The sequence below is a fragment of the Heterodontus francisci genome, chromosome 1 (genome assembly GCF_036365525.1).
Source record: "Heterodontus francisci isolate sHetFra1 chromosome 1, sHetFra1.hap1, whole genome shotgun sequence".
Taxonomy (NCBI): Eukaryota; Metazoa; Chordata; class Chondrichthyes; order Heterodontiformes; family Heterodontidae; genus Heterodontus; species Heterodontus francisci.
Window position 1 is genome coordinate 257,461,932 of NC_090371.1, and position 17,021 is coordinate 257,478,952.

Genomic DNA, 17,021 nt, shown 5'->3' on the forward strand with positions numbered 1-17,021 from the left:
TGCAGTAAATAACATTCCTGTTGGATGGGCAATGCTGACTTTTTCTCGGCTTTAAAGAAGACAAATGAGTGAATCATACGGAACCCTGAATCTGTTTTTCAGATAAGCTTATTGTTTCTTCCCAGAGGCAGTTCAGAAGCACACAGCACAAATGAGCAGCTTCCTTGTGTTTTAGATCGGCAGCAGATACAAGTGTCATAATGGGTTCAACAATTATTTGAATACCCTGTACATAATCAGTAATATCAGTGACAGCATCAACAAATTAAAGGGTTACTTCCCACTACTGTTGCATCCTTTGTTCCCTGTGCTCGAGGCTTCCAGATGCTTTTCATGTGTTGGTATGTCACCCACTCAGTAACTGCAGATTACTCAAATGGATTTGTCTTGTTTTACTTTTAAGTTGAATAACTGCATAAGTCACTAGTAACAGCAATGCTTCCCAATTTATGTGGGAGCATCATTCCACAATATGCAGACTGAACATCACAGAGTGGAAACTAGTTAAAGGAGTACTGTTGGGAATTTCTGGATTGCTGTAAACAAACTGATTGCTCAGTTGCAGCACTTAATTTCTAATAATAGAATTTCTTCTTTCATTGTGTTCCACTTATCAGGCAACAACAACTTGTATTTATATAGTGCCTTTAATGTATTAAGATGTCCCAAAGCGCTTCACAAAATATGAAACCGAGCCACATAATGAGTTATTAGTACAGATGACCAGAAGCTTGGCCAAAGAGGTAGGTTTTAAGGAGGATCTTAAAGGAGAAAAACAAAGTAGTGAGGTGGAGAGGTTTAGGGAGGGAATTCCAGAGCTTAGGGCCCAGGTAGTTAAAGGCACAGCCGCCAGTAGTGGAGTGATTAAAATCAGAGCTGCTTGAAGGCAGAATTAGAGGAGCATAGATATATTGGAGGGTTGTAGGATTGGAGTAGATTACAGAGATAGGGGCCAGGATTTTATGCCCCCCCCCCCCGAGGTAGGGCCGGAGGCAGGGGGGCATGGAGTATCGCAATGGGGGACGGAGCCCCCGTTGCCAGGTGATCTTCCCACGGGCAGGATATGCCGACAACGACCTTCCCGCCAGAGGTCAATTGAGGCCCTTAAGTGGCCTCTGAATGGCCAATGAAGGGCCTCTTCCCGCTGCCGCTGGGATCTAACCCGCAGCAGGGGTTGCCTCTGCCATGCAGGGAGGTCGCCTTGTAACACGAGGCGCACTCTCTGCAGTCTTGGGCGGGGAGGTGTCCCTCCTCAGTGGGTAACCTGTGGCCCACAGAGGAACCCCGCCGGGAACCTCTTCAACCATCCACCAGCACCCCTCTGCAGTACTGGCTGTGGCTACCGCTCCCGGTGGCGCTGCAGATACTGCTGAGCTGCCGGCCCTCTGATTGGTCAGAAGCTTATGGAGACAGGATCCCCATCTTTAAAGGGATGGGGATACTGGCTCGTGAAACTTGGATGGAAAAAGACCGGGTGATCGTTGCGGTGGGGGCGGGGATGGGGTGGGTGGTGTGGCACAAACAGGCAGAGGCAATGTTCTCCCCGCCTTTTCTGCCCAGCACCAGGAGCCCCACCTCCTACACAAAATCCAGCCCAGTGGGCAGCTATGCTGTGGAGGGATTTGAAAACAAGGATGAGAATTTTAAAATTGAGGAGTTGCTTAACCGGGAGTGTAGGTCAGCAAGCACAGGGACGATGGGGTGAATGGGATTTGGTGTGAATTAGGATATGGGCAGCAGGATTTTGGATGACCTCGTTTAGGGAGAATAGAACGTGGGGGTTGGCCTAGAGTGCATTAAAATAGTCAAGTCTAGAGGTAGCAAAGGTATGAATGAGGGTTTCAGCAGCAGAAGAGCTGACACTGGGGTGGAGTCGAGCGATGTTACGGAGGTAGAAATAGGCAGTATTGGTGATGATGGGGATTGGTGGTTGGAAGCTCACCTTGGGATCAAATATGACGCCAAGATTGCCAACAGTCTGGTTCAGCCTCGGATAGTTGCAAGGGAGAGGGATGGAATCGATGTCGAGAGAGCAGAGTTTGTGGCGGGGACTGAAGATGATGGTTTCAGTCTTCCCCATATTTAAATGGAGGAAATTTCTGCTCATCCAGTACTGTATGTTGGACAATCAATATAGAGATGGTGGAGGAGTCCAGAGAGGTGGTGGTGAGCTGGAGCTAGGTGTCCTCAGCATGTATGTGGAAACTGACATGTTTTCAGATGATCTGCTGAGGGACACCTCAAAGTATTGGTCATTTTTGGGAATCCCCCCAAAAAGGCTACTCCTTTCATCGCCCTTTCTTGTTTCTAATTTTCTTAGCGCAGCCACTTAGATAATGGCAGCTGCTGGAAGAATCCATGCTTGAGTTTTACTAACAGTAACTACAATGTGTGATCTGATATGTGAATTTTAATGCGCACTGCTCGCCTCTGACCAATCATGGAGGATTTATTCGTACGTTGGCGGCACAAAGAAGCAAAGCCACACAGTGAAGTCAATCCCTAGCAACTGGAGTCTTGGTTCATACAATCTCTGTCCCATTATTATTATGGAGTTTCTTTTCTGTGGAGAGAACCTTTGTTTATTAAGGATTCTTGTTGCCTTTGTTTCTGAGGTTCTTCATATCAGAACAAACAAATGGTTTGAATCTTGTGAATTGTAATGGCATGTGTCAGTACTTATACAGTAATAAATCTGCTGCTTCTGCCTCATTCCTTCTGACAGTATTTTTAAAAGTTAGAATATTTTAATTCAGCGGTAGTATGCGGTTTCTTTATGGTGAGTTTTACACGTTATACTTACTTGCATGGGGCCCCTGACGTGGGCTGTCACACTGCTAAATTCATCACTATTGTGCCTGTTTTACAACCATATAACGGGTGCAGCGATGTTAAATTTCTCCTGCTTTTCCATTTTTCTCCAATTTGTTCCCTCCTGTCTCACAAGCTATGGTTATTCAGAGCACAGATCACTCATTCCCTAGCAGCTTAAGCTATCTAGTCAAGCCAAAGGATGGGGATCCTCTAATGGGTTGAAGTGCAAAACCATGATCCAAGAAGTCTGTTGCAAAGACCAACATAGGTGAAACGCTGAGAAAATCTGCACGCTTTAGGAATGGGCCATGGTTCGCTAGGTACTACTGCATGGGACAGGATCAAATGAGATTGCCAGATTTGAACTTGGCCCAGCAGTGGAGCTGTTGGCTCCGGTTGAAGCCCCACTTGAGGACCTAGGCTCACACTTCAGTACAATACTAAGAGTGTGCAGGAAAATTCAGTGATAGACACCAAAGCAGAACAGGATAAGCTGCAGGACGATTTGAATATACTTGGGAATTGGGCAGATAGGTCACAGATGAAATCCAGTGTAGAGAAATGCAAAATACTTCACAGGGGAAAAAAAATTCCTGAAGATAATATTACTTAAATGGAAAGAAAATAATGTACATGAAAAATTGAAGATGTCTGAGCATCCTAATAGTTTCAATTTATTGTCAATCACAACAATGCTCAACTACAGTGAGGAAGGCAAACCAAATATTGGGAAGTATTAAAAGGTCAATATTGAGCCAAAATAGTGAAGTAATCCTGCCACTTTAGAAATCATTTGGGCGACCACTCTTAAAATACTGTGTGCTGTTCTTGTCTTCGCAACACAAAAAGGAGATTGTGGCTATTGAAAGGTTAGAGAAGAGAGCAATCAGCATGATTGAGGGGTTGGATTTTGTGGAGTGATTATGTAAATAGAGCATGATCTCACTGGAAACAAAAAGGTTGAATGGGGTTATGATTGGTACTTTTAGAGGTCTAAAAGGACTAGATAATGTAAGAAGGAGGCCATTCAGCTCATTGTGCCTATGCTGGCTCTTTGGCAGAGCTAACCAGTTAGTCTCATTCCTCTGCCTTTTCCCCATAGCCCTGTAAATGTCTTTTCTGAAAGTATTGGTCTAATCCTTTTTGAAAGTTACTTTCAGGCAATACATTCCAGATAATAACAACGCTTTGTGTAAAAATAAAGTTTCCTCAAGTCACCTCTGGTTCTTTTGCTAATCACATTAAATCTGTGTCATCTGGATACTGACCCTTTTGTCACTGGAAACTGTTTCTCCCTATTTACTCTATCGAAGCCATTCATGATTTTGAACACCTCCATCAAATCTCCTTTTAACCTTCTCTGCTCATGTAGACCCTGACAAGCTATTTCACATTGTCCCAAACAGTAGATAGAGAGGACATGGCCTGAGACTGAAGGGGTTAAATTGAGTATTACTCTGCACAGTGAGCAAGTGGTCAACCTATGGAACAGACTTTTTAGTGAGACGGCAGAGCAGTTAGTATTAATTCATTCAAATGTAAATTAGTAGATTTCTTTCAGCAAATAACATTTGATGCAGTATATGAGTAATTTGAGACATGACATGTGGTAAGTGTTCTATGCTTGGAGGAAAAAGGTGACTTTGAGCCTAAGGTTCCCAAAGCTCTCCACCATTGGAATTTTACTTGTGTCATTTCTAGGTTAAATTGATATGCTATGATTCGTCAACAGCTTCATTATCATTATGTTATTTGGTAGGAGGTAAACTAGATGGATCTTGGTCTTGCTTCTTTTGTCTAGCGACTGCTATGTTCCTAAGTGCTGCCGTTGGTTGAGACATTATACTGAAACCCATCTGCCTTCTCAGCTTGATGTAAAAGATGCCATGACATTATTCACAGTAGAGCAGTGAAGATTCTCCTGGTGTCCTAGTGAATCTTTGTCCCTCAACCAACACTAACAAACAGATAACAAGTCTATCTGCTGTTTCTGGGACCTTGCAGTGCGAAAATTGACTGCTTCGTTTGGTCATAAAACAGGTGACTACACTTCAGAATTCATTTCATTGGCACAAAAGAGGCAAACTCATACCTTAGGAGAAATCAGTCAGGTGTGGAGGTGTAAAAAGAGTGCAGTGAGGCAAGTGGGTACACTGAGTTGAGATGTGGTGTGCTGCACCACAGAATAGTGCCTCATCTTAATTGATGGGTAGTGAGGTGGTTCTTGAAAGGGAGGATGAGAGGCTAATTGGAGGCTGTCAACCCAGATTGCTCAGAAATTTCCTAGAAGCTAGTTATAAAATCCAGAGGCCTCAAAGCAAGTCACTTGTTTGCCCAGGGAATGGTGTATGTGTGGGGTGGGGGCGAGGAATGTAACTAAATAGAATGTTACTATTACTTGTGTAGGATTTTAGCATCCCCCGCAGTTTAAACACCCTAACTGCTAAGTACTGGTGTATTCAATGCCAATTGTGAACCTTTGGACCTTTGTTTGCTGATTGTTCAAAATCCTGATTGATGGAGCAGTGACCATCATCACTGTTACAGCAAAATCAATTAGCACACGAACATGACAAAAAGGGAGGCAGCTTGCAGCAGTTCAGAAACCGGGTGGCATTTAAAAGGCAAGATTGCCCTAATATCACCAAACTTAGAAGCCTTTGAAGTACCAGTGGTCCTGTAGCCAGCTGCTGTAGCATGCCCACATAAATGAAATTATGGCACCTCCTTTATTTGTGTTAAAACACGCATCTGTGTTAAACATTGAGCTGTAACTTCTTACTGGCCACTAGTACAACAGCTCAAATACTGTTTGTGATATGTTTCTTGACCACGCCACATAGTAAATCTTAATCTTAAATGTTTTCATTTATTTACCTACTTCACATTGCATTATTATAGAAACTTCAGGCATTGCTAACAGAAGCCTTAAGGTCCCCCATCTTTTTGCTACTGAGCCATATAAACCAAAAGATCCTAGGTTTTATTTCTGATCTACATTACTTGGCTTATCTCAAATGAGGCAGTGTGTGTAGTGAGAATACGATGAGTTCAGCTGTAATGTTGCTCAGTGATAGCACTCTTTCCTCTGAATCAGAGGGTTGTAGGTTCAAGTCCCATTCCAGCGACTTGAGTGTAAAAAGCTAGCTAACACTCCAGTGCAATAATGAGGGAATGCTGCACTGTTGGAGGTATTGTCTTTCAGATGAGGCATTCAACTGAGGCCCTGTCTGCCTTCTCAGATGGGCGTAAAAGATCCTGTGGCACTACTTTGAAGAAGAGCAGGGGAGTTCTCCCTGATGTCCTGACCAATATTTATCCTTCAATTAATGTTACTAATAACAGATTATCTGGTCATTATCATATTGCTGTTCGTGAGAGCTTGCTATGTACAATTTGGCTGCCATGATTTCTACATAAAAGGGACTATAAGAAGCCCTAATGACCACATTGTGAACTGAAGAAGAATATTTATTTCTTGTGCCTCTCTTCTGTCCTTGGAGCAACATGGTGCTGCACCAATTCTTCCCCAACCCTGCACCTCCCTGTATGTAGATGATCCCTTCCCCAGGATTTGAAACAATGTCTGTGTCTTTGGGCACGGGTAGCCAAGAGTTCCAATCTGCTGACCTTCCACCACCCAAGTGGGACTTCCGGAATTTCGGCCTACTGACTTTAGGAGAGGAGAGGAGAAAATTGCGAAAAGTCCAACAAACCAAAGGAAGAAATAACTTATTCATATAGCAGGATAGAATTATCCAAATATTCATTGAATTTTTCCCCCTTAAGTATTCCTCTCCTTTACTTTCCTCCTCTCCTGATGGTGCTACCTCTTGCTTAACTGCAGTATCACAAATATCAGCAGCCCTCTAAGTGCTTCATCTAAGTGGTCATTCTTATCTTTAAGCTTAGGCAATGAGTGTAGGCCGGTTATTTGACTGGTGAGGGCACCACAGCCAATCCCAATCCTAACCTCTCATGTACTTTCCAACAAGGGTCACTTTTGCTCTCCTTAGCCAGGGCACTGCGACCATTTGTAACAATGTGACTGTACCCTTGCTGACATCAGCTAACTCAGCGTAGACCAGTGATGGAACCATTTTGGTATTAAAACCATTTAACCTATTTGCTTATGCGTCAGACATCCCAAATTTGTAAATCCAATTTCAGAGAATTGCTATCAGTTGCACTCTTCACTCTCATTATCCATCCCATGTTATGTTGAGTATTTCTGCATCACCCATAGATCGACCCAAAAAGAGGAGAATGGAGTATTTTCATACATAAATGGTACATCCCTCCCTAACAGCACTGTAGGTGTACCTACACCACATGGACTGCAGGCGTTCAAGAAGGCGGCTCACCATCATTTTCTTAAAGGCAATTGTGAATGGACAATAAATGCTGGCTTTGCCCACATCCCATGAATTGAATTTAAAAATAAATTTATATCACTGTTTGCTTTAGTCAGAAATACAACTGAATCAATTTGGATTGTAGGGCCAGTGGGGATACTCAGGGACAATCCTGAGACAAATTATGACCTCTGATTTGCTATGACTTGCTTTCCATGTACTGTGTTTCTAGGCTATTGCACGGGGAGTGAAACACAGAGTACTAACAATGACACAATTCTGCAGTTGGCTTGGGGATTGATCCACCCCTGTAATCCGTCAAAGTAAGCTTCCATGTGACACTGAGCTGGGATCAGATTTTGGTTTTGTCTTTTCAACCGGAATTTCTTTTTTCTCTTTCCCCTTAAGCTGATAAGGCACACATTGGACCTTGCAGAAATTGCCACCTTACATTGAACCACTGATACCTTTATTGGATTGGAGTTCTGTTCGGCAGTTGGGTTTGCTATTGGTGAGACAAGTGAGACAACTGGAAAGACTGCGGGGGTTAAATTGGATAGCTCCCGAAAATGGGCACAGGGATTGCGATGCACAATTAATCTGCATCTGTTAATTGTAATGCAGGCAACACATCAGCTTCATGCTGCCTGCTCATTTGAAGTATCTCTACATCCAGCCAGTGCAAAGTGCGCAGTTCATTCGCTGGACGTGTCAGTAGCAGGCCAATATTGTAAGTAGCTAGCACCACTTAAAGCTAGCCTGCACTACTTAAAGCTAGTCTGCGCTTCTTAAAGGGGAGGTGCATTGTGACTGGGGTAGGTGCTGGGAGCCATGGTTGAAGAAAATCTGACCTGGGAAAGAGTGAAGATTGTGACGCTGCACTGGAGGTCTTCGTTGAGGATGTGGAAGGGAGGAGAGATATCCTGTATCTGCAGGAGGGTAAGGAAGCCCTCCAGAGATACAATCAAAAGGCAGTGGGACAGATAGCAATGGAGGTCAATGCCAGGCATTATGGCCCGAGGACCTGAATGCAGAAGCGCAGGAGGTTCAGTGACTTCACACAAGTGGTTATGGTCGGTGAATGTATCTTCAAATGCCATATCTGCCACCTGCACCACTAGCCTCAAATGCTGCTCAAATCACCACAACCTCTTCACTCACCTACCAATAATCTCTATCAATCAAGACTCAGACATCTTACTCATATTCTTCCCTTCACCCTCACACACGTAGCACTGCCAGAAGCCTCGCATCCACATCTCACAGCTTTCAAATACTTCCAACTATTCAACCATGACAAGCACATCAGGAAAACAGGTTGCTCAACACTCACTGACATACTTTCCTTTCTCTGGCAGGGCAAGGTACAACTGGAGGCAGCAGGAACTAACCATAGAATGACAGGCACGCCTGCATGGCCTAACACCTGTGGAGGAGAAGGTGCTGGCCATTGTTGGGACACCCATTGCTGAGACCATTGCCAGCAGCTGGTCTGAAACCATTAATGATGACGATATGCTCATACATAATCTACCTTCTCACATCCCACTTCCCCCTCATCCCACACTTTTCTGATTTACAAGCTGTGGATGGTGTAAGCATGCTCCTCTTCCTTTCTACTCCTCCCTATACCACAACTTTACCCTTGTGCCTTTTTTCTTTCAGAGACCCAAGAAGAGAGTGATGATGAAGACATAGCACTGGCACTTGATTTCGCACTCACAGCCACCAGCTCAGATACTGACAGTGTGCATTTTGAAGTGGATAGATTAGAGATGGGACCTGCATGTGGTGAGACACCGGAATGAGTGGGTTGCATCCAGGGCAAGGGGCAACGATAGCACGGCTGCCAGCTTGCCAGAGGGCTAGGTCACACAAGGGTTCCACTGCACAACAAAATGCTTGGTGCCTTGGGACGCCTGCCAGAAAGTCTGCAGTCGATGCCAAGCAGGAAGGAGTCCAACACTAACTTGGCATGGGGTTTGGAGCCCATCGTTTCAAGCATCAAAGTGGTGGCCAACTCTGTTTGCTTGCAAGTGGACCCAACCATGATGCAGCATGTGATGGCCGCAGTCACAACTTCCATTGCAGCAGAAGCAGCAGCCACCTGATGTCTGAGTGTTGCAGTGGAAGTTCAGACTGCTGACATGCAAGGTCAGTTAGTTGCAGTAAACGTTTAGACTGCTGTAGATTACATAGCTGTGGATTACAGGGCTGGATTTTGTTCCCAGCTCGGCGTCGGGCTCCATGGCGGCCACTGTCCCTTAAATCTCCAGCCCTCCCTCCGCCATGGAGCCTGACGCCGGGATTGCCGGGCCCAATCTTCCCAGCAGCAGCAAGACTCCATGGCGGCACCTCCATCGCTTGGTGTTAGGACCTTACTTTACATATTTAAAATACTTCTCTGCATAAATTTAAATGTAATTCCCTGCGATCTTACCTTCAGTTCCCATTCTTGAGCACATCATGCGGCACTCATGTGCCTTCACTTTCCCATCCAGGAGAAGCTGGCAAAAATGGGAGGGGGGGGGGGGAGGAGGGATCAACTCTGCATTATTTAGTGTATGGAGGAAGGGGTCAACTCTGCGTTATTTAGTGTATGGCGCAAGGGGTCAACTCTGCATGATTTAGTGTATGGAGGAAGGGGTCACCTCTGCATTATTTAGTGTATGGAGGAAGGGGTCAACTCTGCATGATTTAGTGTATGGAGGAAGGGGTCAACTCTGCGTTATTTAGTGTATGGAGGAAGGGGTCAACTCTGCATGATTTAGTGTATGGAGGAAGGGGTCAACTCTGCATTATTTAGTGTATGGAGGACGTGGTCAGCTCTGCATTATTTAGTGGATGGAGGAAGGGGTCAACTCTGCGTTATTTAGTGTATGGAGGAAGGGGTCAACTCTGCATGATTTAGTGTATGGAGGAAGGGGTCAACTCTGCATGATTTAGTGTATGGAGGAAGGGGTCAACTCTGCGTTATTTAGTGTATGGAGGAAGGGGTCAACTCTGCATGATTTAGTGTATGGCGGGAAGGGGTCAACTCTGCATTATTTAGTGTATGGAGGAAGGGTTCAACTCTGCGTTATTTAGTGTATGGAGGAAGGGGTCAACTCTGCATGATTTAGTGTATGGTGGAAGGGGTCAACTCTGCATTATTTAGTGTATGGAGAAGGGGTCAACTCTGCATTATTTAGTGTATGGAGGAAGGGGTCAACTCTGCATTATTTAGTGTATGGAGGAAGGGGTCAACTCTGCGTTATTTAGTGTATGGCGGGAAGGGGTCAACTCTGCATTATTTAGTGTATGGGGGGGAAGGGTCAGCTCTGCATTATTTAGTGTATGGAGGAAGGGGTCAACTCTGCGTTATTTAGTGTATGGAGAAGGGGTCAACTCTGCATTATTTAGTGTATGGAGGAAGGGGTCAACTCTGCGTTATTTAGTGTATGGAGGAAGGGGTCAACTCTGCATGATTTAGTGTATGGAGGAAGGGGTCAACTCTGCATGATTTAGTGTATGGAGGAAGGGGTCAACTCTGCATGATTTAGTGTATGGAGGAAGGGGTCAACTCTGCGTTATTTAGTGTATGGAGGAAGGGGTCAACTCTGCATGATCTAGTGTATGGAGGAAGGGGTCAACTCTGCATTATTTAGTGTATGGAGGAAGGGGTCAACTCTGCGTTATTTAGTGTATGGAGGAAAAGGTCAACTCTGCATTATTTAGTGTATGGAGGACGTGGTCAACTCTGCATTATTTAGTGTATGGAGGAAGTGGTCAACTCTGCATTATTTAGTGTATGGAGGAAGGGGTCAACTCTGCATTATTTAGTGTATGGAGGAAGGGGTCAGTTCTGCATTATTTAGTGTATGGAGGAAGGGGTCAGTTCTGCATTATTTAGTGTATGGAGGAAGGGGTCAACTCTGCATGATTTAGTGTATGGAGGAAGGGGTCAACTCTGCGTTATTTAGTGTATGGAGGAAGGGGTCAACTCTGCGTTATTTAGTGTATGGAGGAAGGGGTCAACTCTGCATGATTTAGTGTATGGAGGAAGGGGTCAACTCTGCGTTATTTAGTGTATGGAGGAAGGGGTCAACTCTGCGTTATTTAGTGTATGGAGGAAGGGGTCAACTCTGCGTTATTTAGTGTATGGAGGAAGGGGTCAACTCTGCGTTATTTAGTGTATGGAGGAAGGGGTCAACTCTGCGTTATTTAGTGTATGGAGGAAGGGGTCAACTCTGCATGATTTAGTGTATGGAGGAAGGGGTCAACTCTGCGTTATTTAGTGTATGGAGGAAGGGGTCAACTCTGCATTATTTAGTGTATGGAGGAAGGGGTCAGCTCTGCATTATTTAGTGCATGGAGGAAGGGGTCAACTCTGCATTATTTAGTGTGTGAAGGAAGGGGTCAACTCTGCATTACTTAGTGTATGGAGGAAGTGGTCAGCTCTGCATTATTTAGTGTATGGAGGAAGGGGTCAACTCTGCATGATTTAGTATATGGCGGGAAGGGGTCAACTCTGCATGATTTAGTGTATGGAGGACGTGGTCAACTCTGCATGATTTAGTGTATGGAGGAAGGGGTCAGCTCTGCATTATTTAGTGTATGGAGGACGTGGTCAACTCTGCATTATTTAGTGTATGGAGGACGTGGTCAGCTCTGCGTTATTTAGTGTATGGGGGGAAGGGTCAGCTCTGCATTATTTAGTGTATGGAGGAAGGGGTCAACTCTGCATTATTTAGTGTATGGAGGACGAGGTCAGCTCTGCATTATTTAGTGTATGGGGGGAAGGGTCAGCTCTGCATTATTTAGTGTATGGAGGACGTGGTCAACTCTGCATTATTTAGTGTATGGAGGAAGGGGTCAGCTCTGCATTATTTAGTGTATGGAGGACGTGGTCAACTCTGCATTATTTAGTGTATGGAGGAAGGGGTCAACTCTGCATTATTTAGTGTATGGGGGGAAGGGTCAGCTCTGCATTATTTAGTGTATGGAGGACGTGGTCAACTCTGCATTATTTAGTGTATGGAGGAAGGGGTCAACTCTACATTATTTAGTGCATGGAGGAAGGGGTCAGCTCTGCATTATTTAGTGAATGGAGGACGTGGTCAACTCTGCATTATTTAGTGTATGGAGGAAGGGGTCAACTCTGCATTATTTAGTGTATGGAGGAAGGGGTCAGCTCTGCATTATTTAGTGTATGGAGGACGTGGTCAACTCTGCATTATTTAGTGTATGGAGGAAGGGGTCAACTCTGCATTATTTAGTGTATGGAGGAAGGGGTCAGCTCTGCATTATTTAGTGTATGGGGGGAAGGGTCAGCTCTGCATTATTTAGTGTATGGAGGACGTGGTCAACTCTGCATTATTTAGTGTATGGAGGAAGGGGTCAACTCTGCATGATTTAGTGTATGGAGGAAGGGGTCAGCTCTGCATTATTTAGTGAATGGAGGACGTGGTCAACTCTGCATTATTTAGTGTATAGAGGAAGGGGTCAACTCTGCATTATTTAGTGTATGGAGGAAGTGGTCAGCTCTGCGTTATTTAGTGTATGGAGGAAGGGGTCAACTCTGCATTATTTAGTGTATGGAGGAAGGGGTCAACGCTGCGTTGTTTAGTGTATGGAGGAAGGGGTCAACTCTGCATTATTTAGTGTATGGAGGAAGGGGTCAACTCTGCATTATTTAGTGAATGGAGGACGTGGTCAACTCTGCATTATTTAGTGTATGGAGGAAGGGGTCAACTCTGCATTATTTAGTGTATGGAGGAAGGGGTCAACTCTGCGTTATTTAGTGTATGGAGGAAGGGGTCAACGCTGCGTTGTTTAGTGTATGGAGGAAGGGGTCAACTCTGCATTATTTAGTGTATGGAGGAAGGAGTCAACTCTGCATTATTTAGTGTATGGGGGGGAAGGGTCAGCTCTGCATTATTTAGTGTATGGGGGGAAGGGTCAGCTCTTCATTATTTAGTGTATGGAGGAAGGGGTCAACTCTGCGTTATTTAGTGTATGGGGGGAAGGGTCCGCTCTGCATTATTTAGTGTATGGAGGAAGGGGTCAACTCTGCGTTATTTAGTGTATGGAGGAAGGGGTCAACTCTGCGTTATTTAGTGTATGGAGGAAGGGGTCAACTCTGCATTATTTAGTGTATGGGGGGGAAGGGTCAGCTCTGCATTATTTAGTGTATTGGGGGAAGGGTCAGCTCTGCATTATTTAGTGTATGGAGGAAGGGGTCAACTCTGCGTTATTTAGTGTATGGGGGGAAGGGTCCGCTCTGCATTATTTAGTGTATGGAGGAAGGGGTCAACTCTGCGTTATTTAGTGTATAGAGGAAGGGGTCAACTCTGCGTTATTTAGTGTATGGTGGAAGGGGTCAACTCTGCATTATTTAGTGTATGGAGGAAGGGGTCAGCTCTGCATTATTTAGTGAATGGAGGACGTGGTCAACTCTGCATTATTTAGTGTATGGAGGAAGGGGTCAACTCTGCATTATTTAGTGTATGGAGGAAGGGGTCAGCTCTGCATTATTTAGTGTATGGAGGACGTGGTCAACTCTGCATTATTTAGTGTATGGAGGAAGGGGTCAACTCTGCATTATTTAGTGTATGGAGGAAGGGGTCAGCTCTGCATTATTTAGTGTATGGGGGGAAGGGTCAGCTCTGCATTATTTAGTGTATGGAGGACATGGTCAACTCTGCATTATTTAGTGTATGGAGGAAGGGGTCAACTCTGCATTATTTAGTGTATGGAGGAAGGGGTCAGCTCTGCATTATTTAGTGAATGAAGGACGTGGTCAACTCTGCATTATTTAGTGTATAGAGGAAGGGGTCAACTCTGCATTATTTAGTGTATGGAGGAAGTGGTCAGCTCTGCGTTATTTAGTGTATGGAGGACGTGGTCAACACTGCATTATTTAGTGTATGGAGGAAGGGGTCAACGCTGCGTTGTTTAGTGTATGGAGGAAGGGGTCAACGCTGCGTTGTTTAGTGTATGGAGGAAGGGGTCAACTCTGCATTATTTAGTGTATGGAGGAAAGGGTCAGCTCTGCATTATTTAGTGTATGGGGGGAAGGGTCAGCTCTGCATTATTTAGTGTATGGAGGAAGGGGTCAACTCTGCGTTATTTAGTGTATGGGGGGGAAGGGTCCGCTCTGCATTATTTAGTGTATGGAGGAAGGGGTCAACTCTGCGTTATTTAGTGTATGGAGGAAGGGGTCAACTCTGCGTTATTTAGTGTATGGAGGAAGGGGTCAACTCTGCATTATTTAGTGTATGGGGGGGGGAAGGGTCAGCTCTGCATTATTTAGTGTATTGGGGGAAGGGTCAGCTCTGCATTATTTAGTGTATGGAGGAAGGGGTCAACTCTGCGTTATTTAGTGTATGGGGGGAAGGGTCCGCTCTGCATTATTTAGTGTATGGAGGAAGGGGTCAACTCTGCGTTATTTAGTGTATGGAGGAAGGGGTCAACTCTGCGTTATTTAGTGTATGGAGGAAGGGGTCAACTCTGCATTATTTAGTGTATGGGGGGGAAGGGTCAGCTCTGCATTATTTAGTGTATTGGGGGAAGGGTCAGCTCTGCATTATTTAGTGTATGGAGGAAGGGGTCAACTCTGCGTTATTTAGTGTATGGGGGGAAGGGTCCGCTCTGCATTATTTAGTGTATGGAGGAAGGGGTCAACTCTGCATTATTTAGTGTATGGAGGAAGGGGTCACCTCTGCATTATTTAGTGTATGGTGGAAGGGGTCAACTCTGCGTTATTTAGTGTATGGAGGAAGGGGTCAACTCTGCATTATTTAGTGTATGGAGGAAGGGGTCAACTCTGCATGATTTAGTGTATGGGGGGAAGGATCCGCTCTGCATTATTTAGTGTATGGGGGGAAGGTTAGCTCTGCATTATTTAGTGTATGGAGGAAGGGGTCAACTCTGCGTTATTTAGTGTATGGAGTAAGGGGTCAACTCTGCGTTATTTAGTGTATGGAGGAAGGGGTCAACTCTGCGTTATTTAGTGTATGGAGGAAGGGGTCAGCTCTGCATTATTTAGTGTATGGAGGAAGGGGTCAACTCTGCATTATTTAGTGTATGGGGGGAAGGGTCCGCTCTGCATTATTTAGTGTATGGAGGAAGGGGTCAACTCTGCGTTATTTAGTGTATGGAGGAAGGGGTCAACTCTGCGTTATTTAGTGTATGGAGGAAGGGGTCAACTCTGCATTATTTAGTGTATGGGGGGGAAGGGTCAGCTCTGCATTATTTAGTGTATGGAGGACGTGGTCAACTCTGCATTATTTAGTGTATAGAGGAAGGGGTCAGCTCTGCATTATTTAGTGTATGGGGGGAAGGGTCAGCTCTGCATTATTTAGTGTATGGAGGACGTGGTCAACTCTGCATTATTTAGTGTATGGAGGAAGGGGTCAACTCTGCATGATTTAGTGTATGGAGGAAGGGGTCAGCTCTGCATTATTTAGTGAATGGAGGACGTGGTCAACTCTGCATTATTTAGTGTATAGAGGAAGGGGTCAACTCTGCATTATTTAGTGTATGGAGGAAGTGGTCAGCTCTGCGTTATTTAGTGTATGGAGGAAGGGGTCAACTCTGCATTATTTAGTGTATGGAGGAAGGGGTCAACGCTGCGTTGTTTAGTGTATGGAGGAAGGGGTCAACTCTGCATTATTTAGTGTATGGAGGAAGGGGTCAACTCTGCATTATTTAGTGAATGGAGGACGTGGTCAACTCTGCATTATTTAGTGTATGGAGGAAGGGGTCAACTCTGCATTATTTAGTGTCTGGAGGAAGGGGTCAACTCTGCGTTATTTAGTGTATGGAGGAAGGGGTCAACGCTGCGTTGTTTAGTGTATGGAGGAAGGGGTCAACTCTGCATTATTTAGTGTATGGGGGGGAAGGGTCAGCTCTGCATTATTTAGTGTATGGGGGGAAGGGTCAGCTCTGCATTATTTAGTGTATGGAGGAAGGGGTCAACTCTGCGTTATTTAGTGTATGGGGGGAAGGGTCCGCTCTGCATTATTTAGTGTATGGAGGAAGGGGTCAACTCTGCGTTATTTAGTGTATGGAGGAAGGGGTCAACTCTGCGTTATTTAGTGTATGGAGGAAGGGGTCAACTCTGCATTATTTAGTGTATGGGGGGGGAATAGTCAGCTCTGCATTATTTAGTGTATTGGGGGAAGGGTCAGCTCTGCATTATTTAGTGTATGGAGGAAGGGGTCAACTCTGCGTTATTTAGTGTATGGGGGGAAGGGTCCGCTCTGCATTATTTAGTGTATGGAGGAAGGGGTCAACTCTGCGTTATTTAGTGTATAGAGGAAGGGGTCAACTCTGCGTTATTTAGTGTATGGAGGAAGGGGTCAACTCTGCATTATTTAGTGTATGGAGGAAGGGGTCAGCTCTGCATTATTTAGTGAATGGAGGACGTGGTCAACTCTGCATTATTTAGTGTATGGAGGAAGGGGTCAACTCTGCATTATTTAGTGTATGGAGGAAGGGGTCAGCTCTGCATTATTTAGTGTATGGAGGACGTGGTCAACTCTGCATTATTTAGTGTATGGAGGAAGGGGTCAACTCTGCATCATTTAGTGCATGGAGGAAGGGGTCAACTCTGCATTATTTAGTGTATGGGGGGGAAGGGTCAGCTCTGCATTATTTAGTGTATGGGGGGAAGGGTCAGCTCTGCATTATTTAGTGTATGGAGGAAGGGGTCAACTCTGCGTTATTTAGTGTATGGGGGGAAGGGTCCGCTCTGCATTATTTAGTGTATGGAGGAAGGGGTCAACTCTGCGTTATTTAGTGTATGGAGGAAGGGGTCAACTCTGCGTTATTTAGTGTCTGGAGGAAGGGGTCAACTCTGCATTATTT

General features: G+C 44.9%; 1 protein-coding gene across 1 annotated transcript in view; it reads left to right on the forward strand.

Moving 5' to 3' along the window:
* Positions 1-17,021, forward strand: part of maml3 (mastermind-like transcriptional coactivator 3) — a 478,739-nt gene that overhangs the window by 224,390 nt on the left and 237,328 nt on the right. The window lies entirely within an intron of this gene.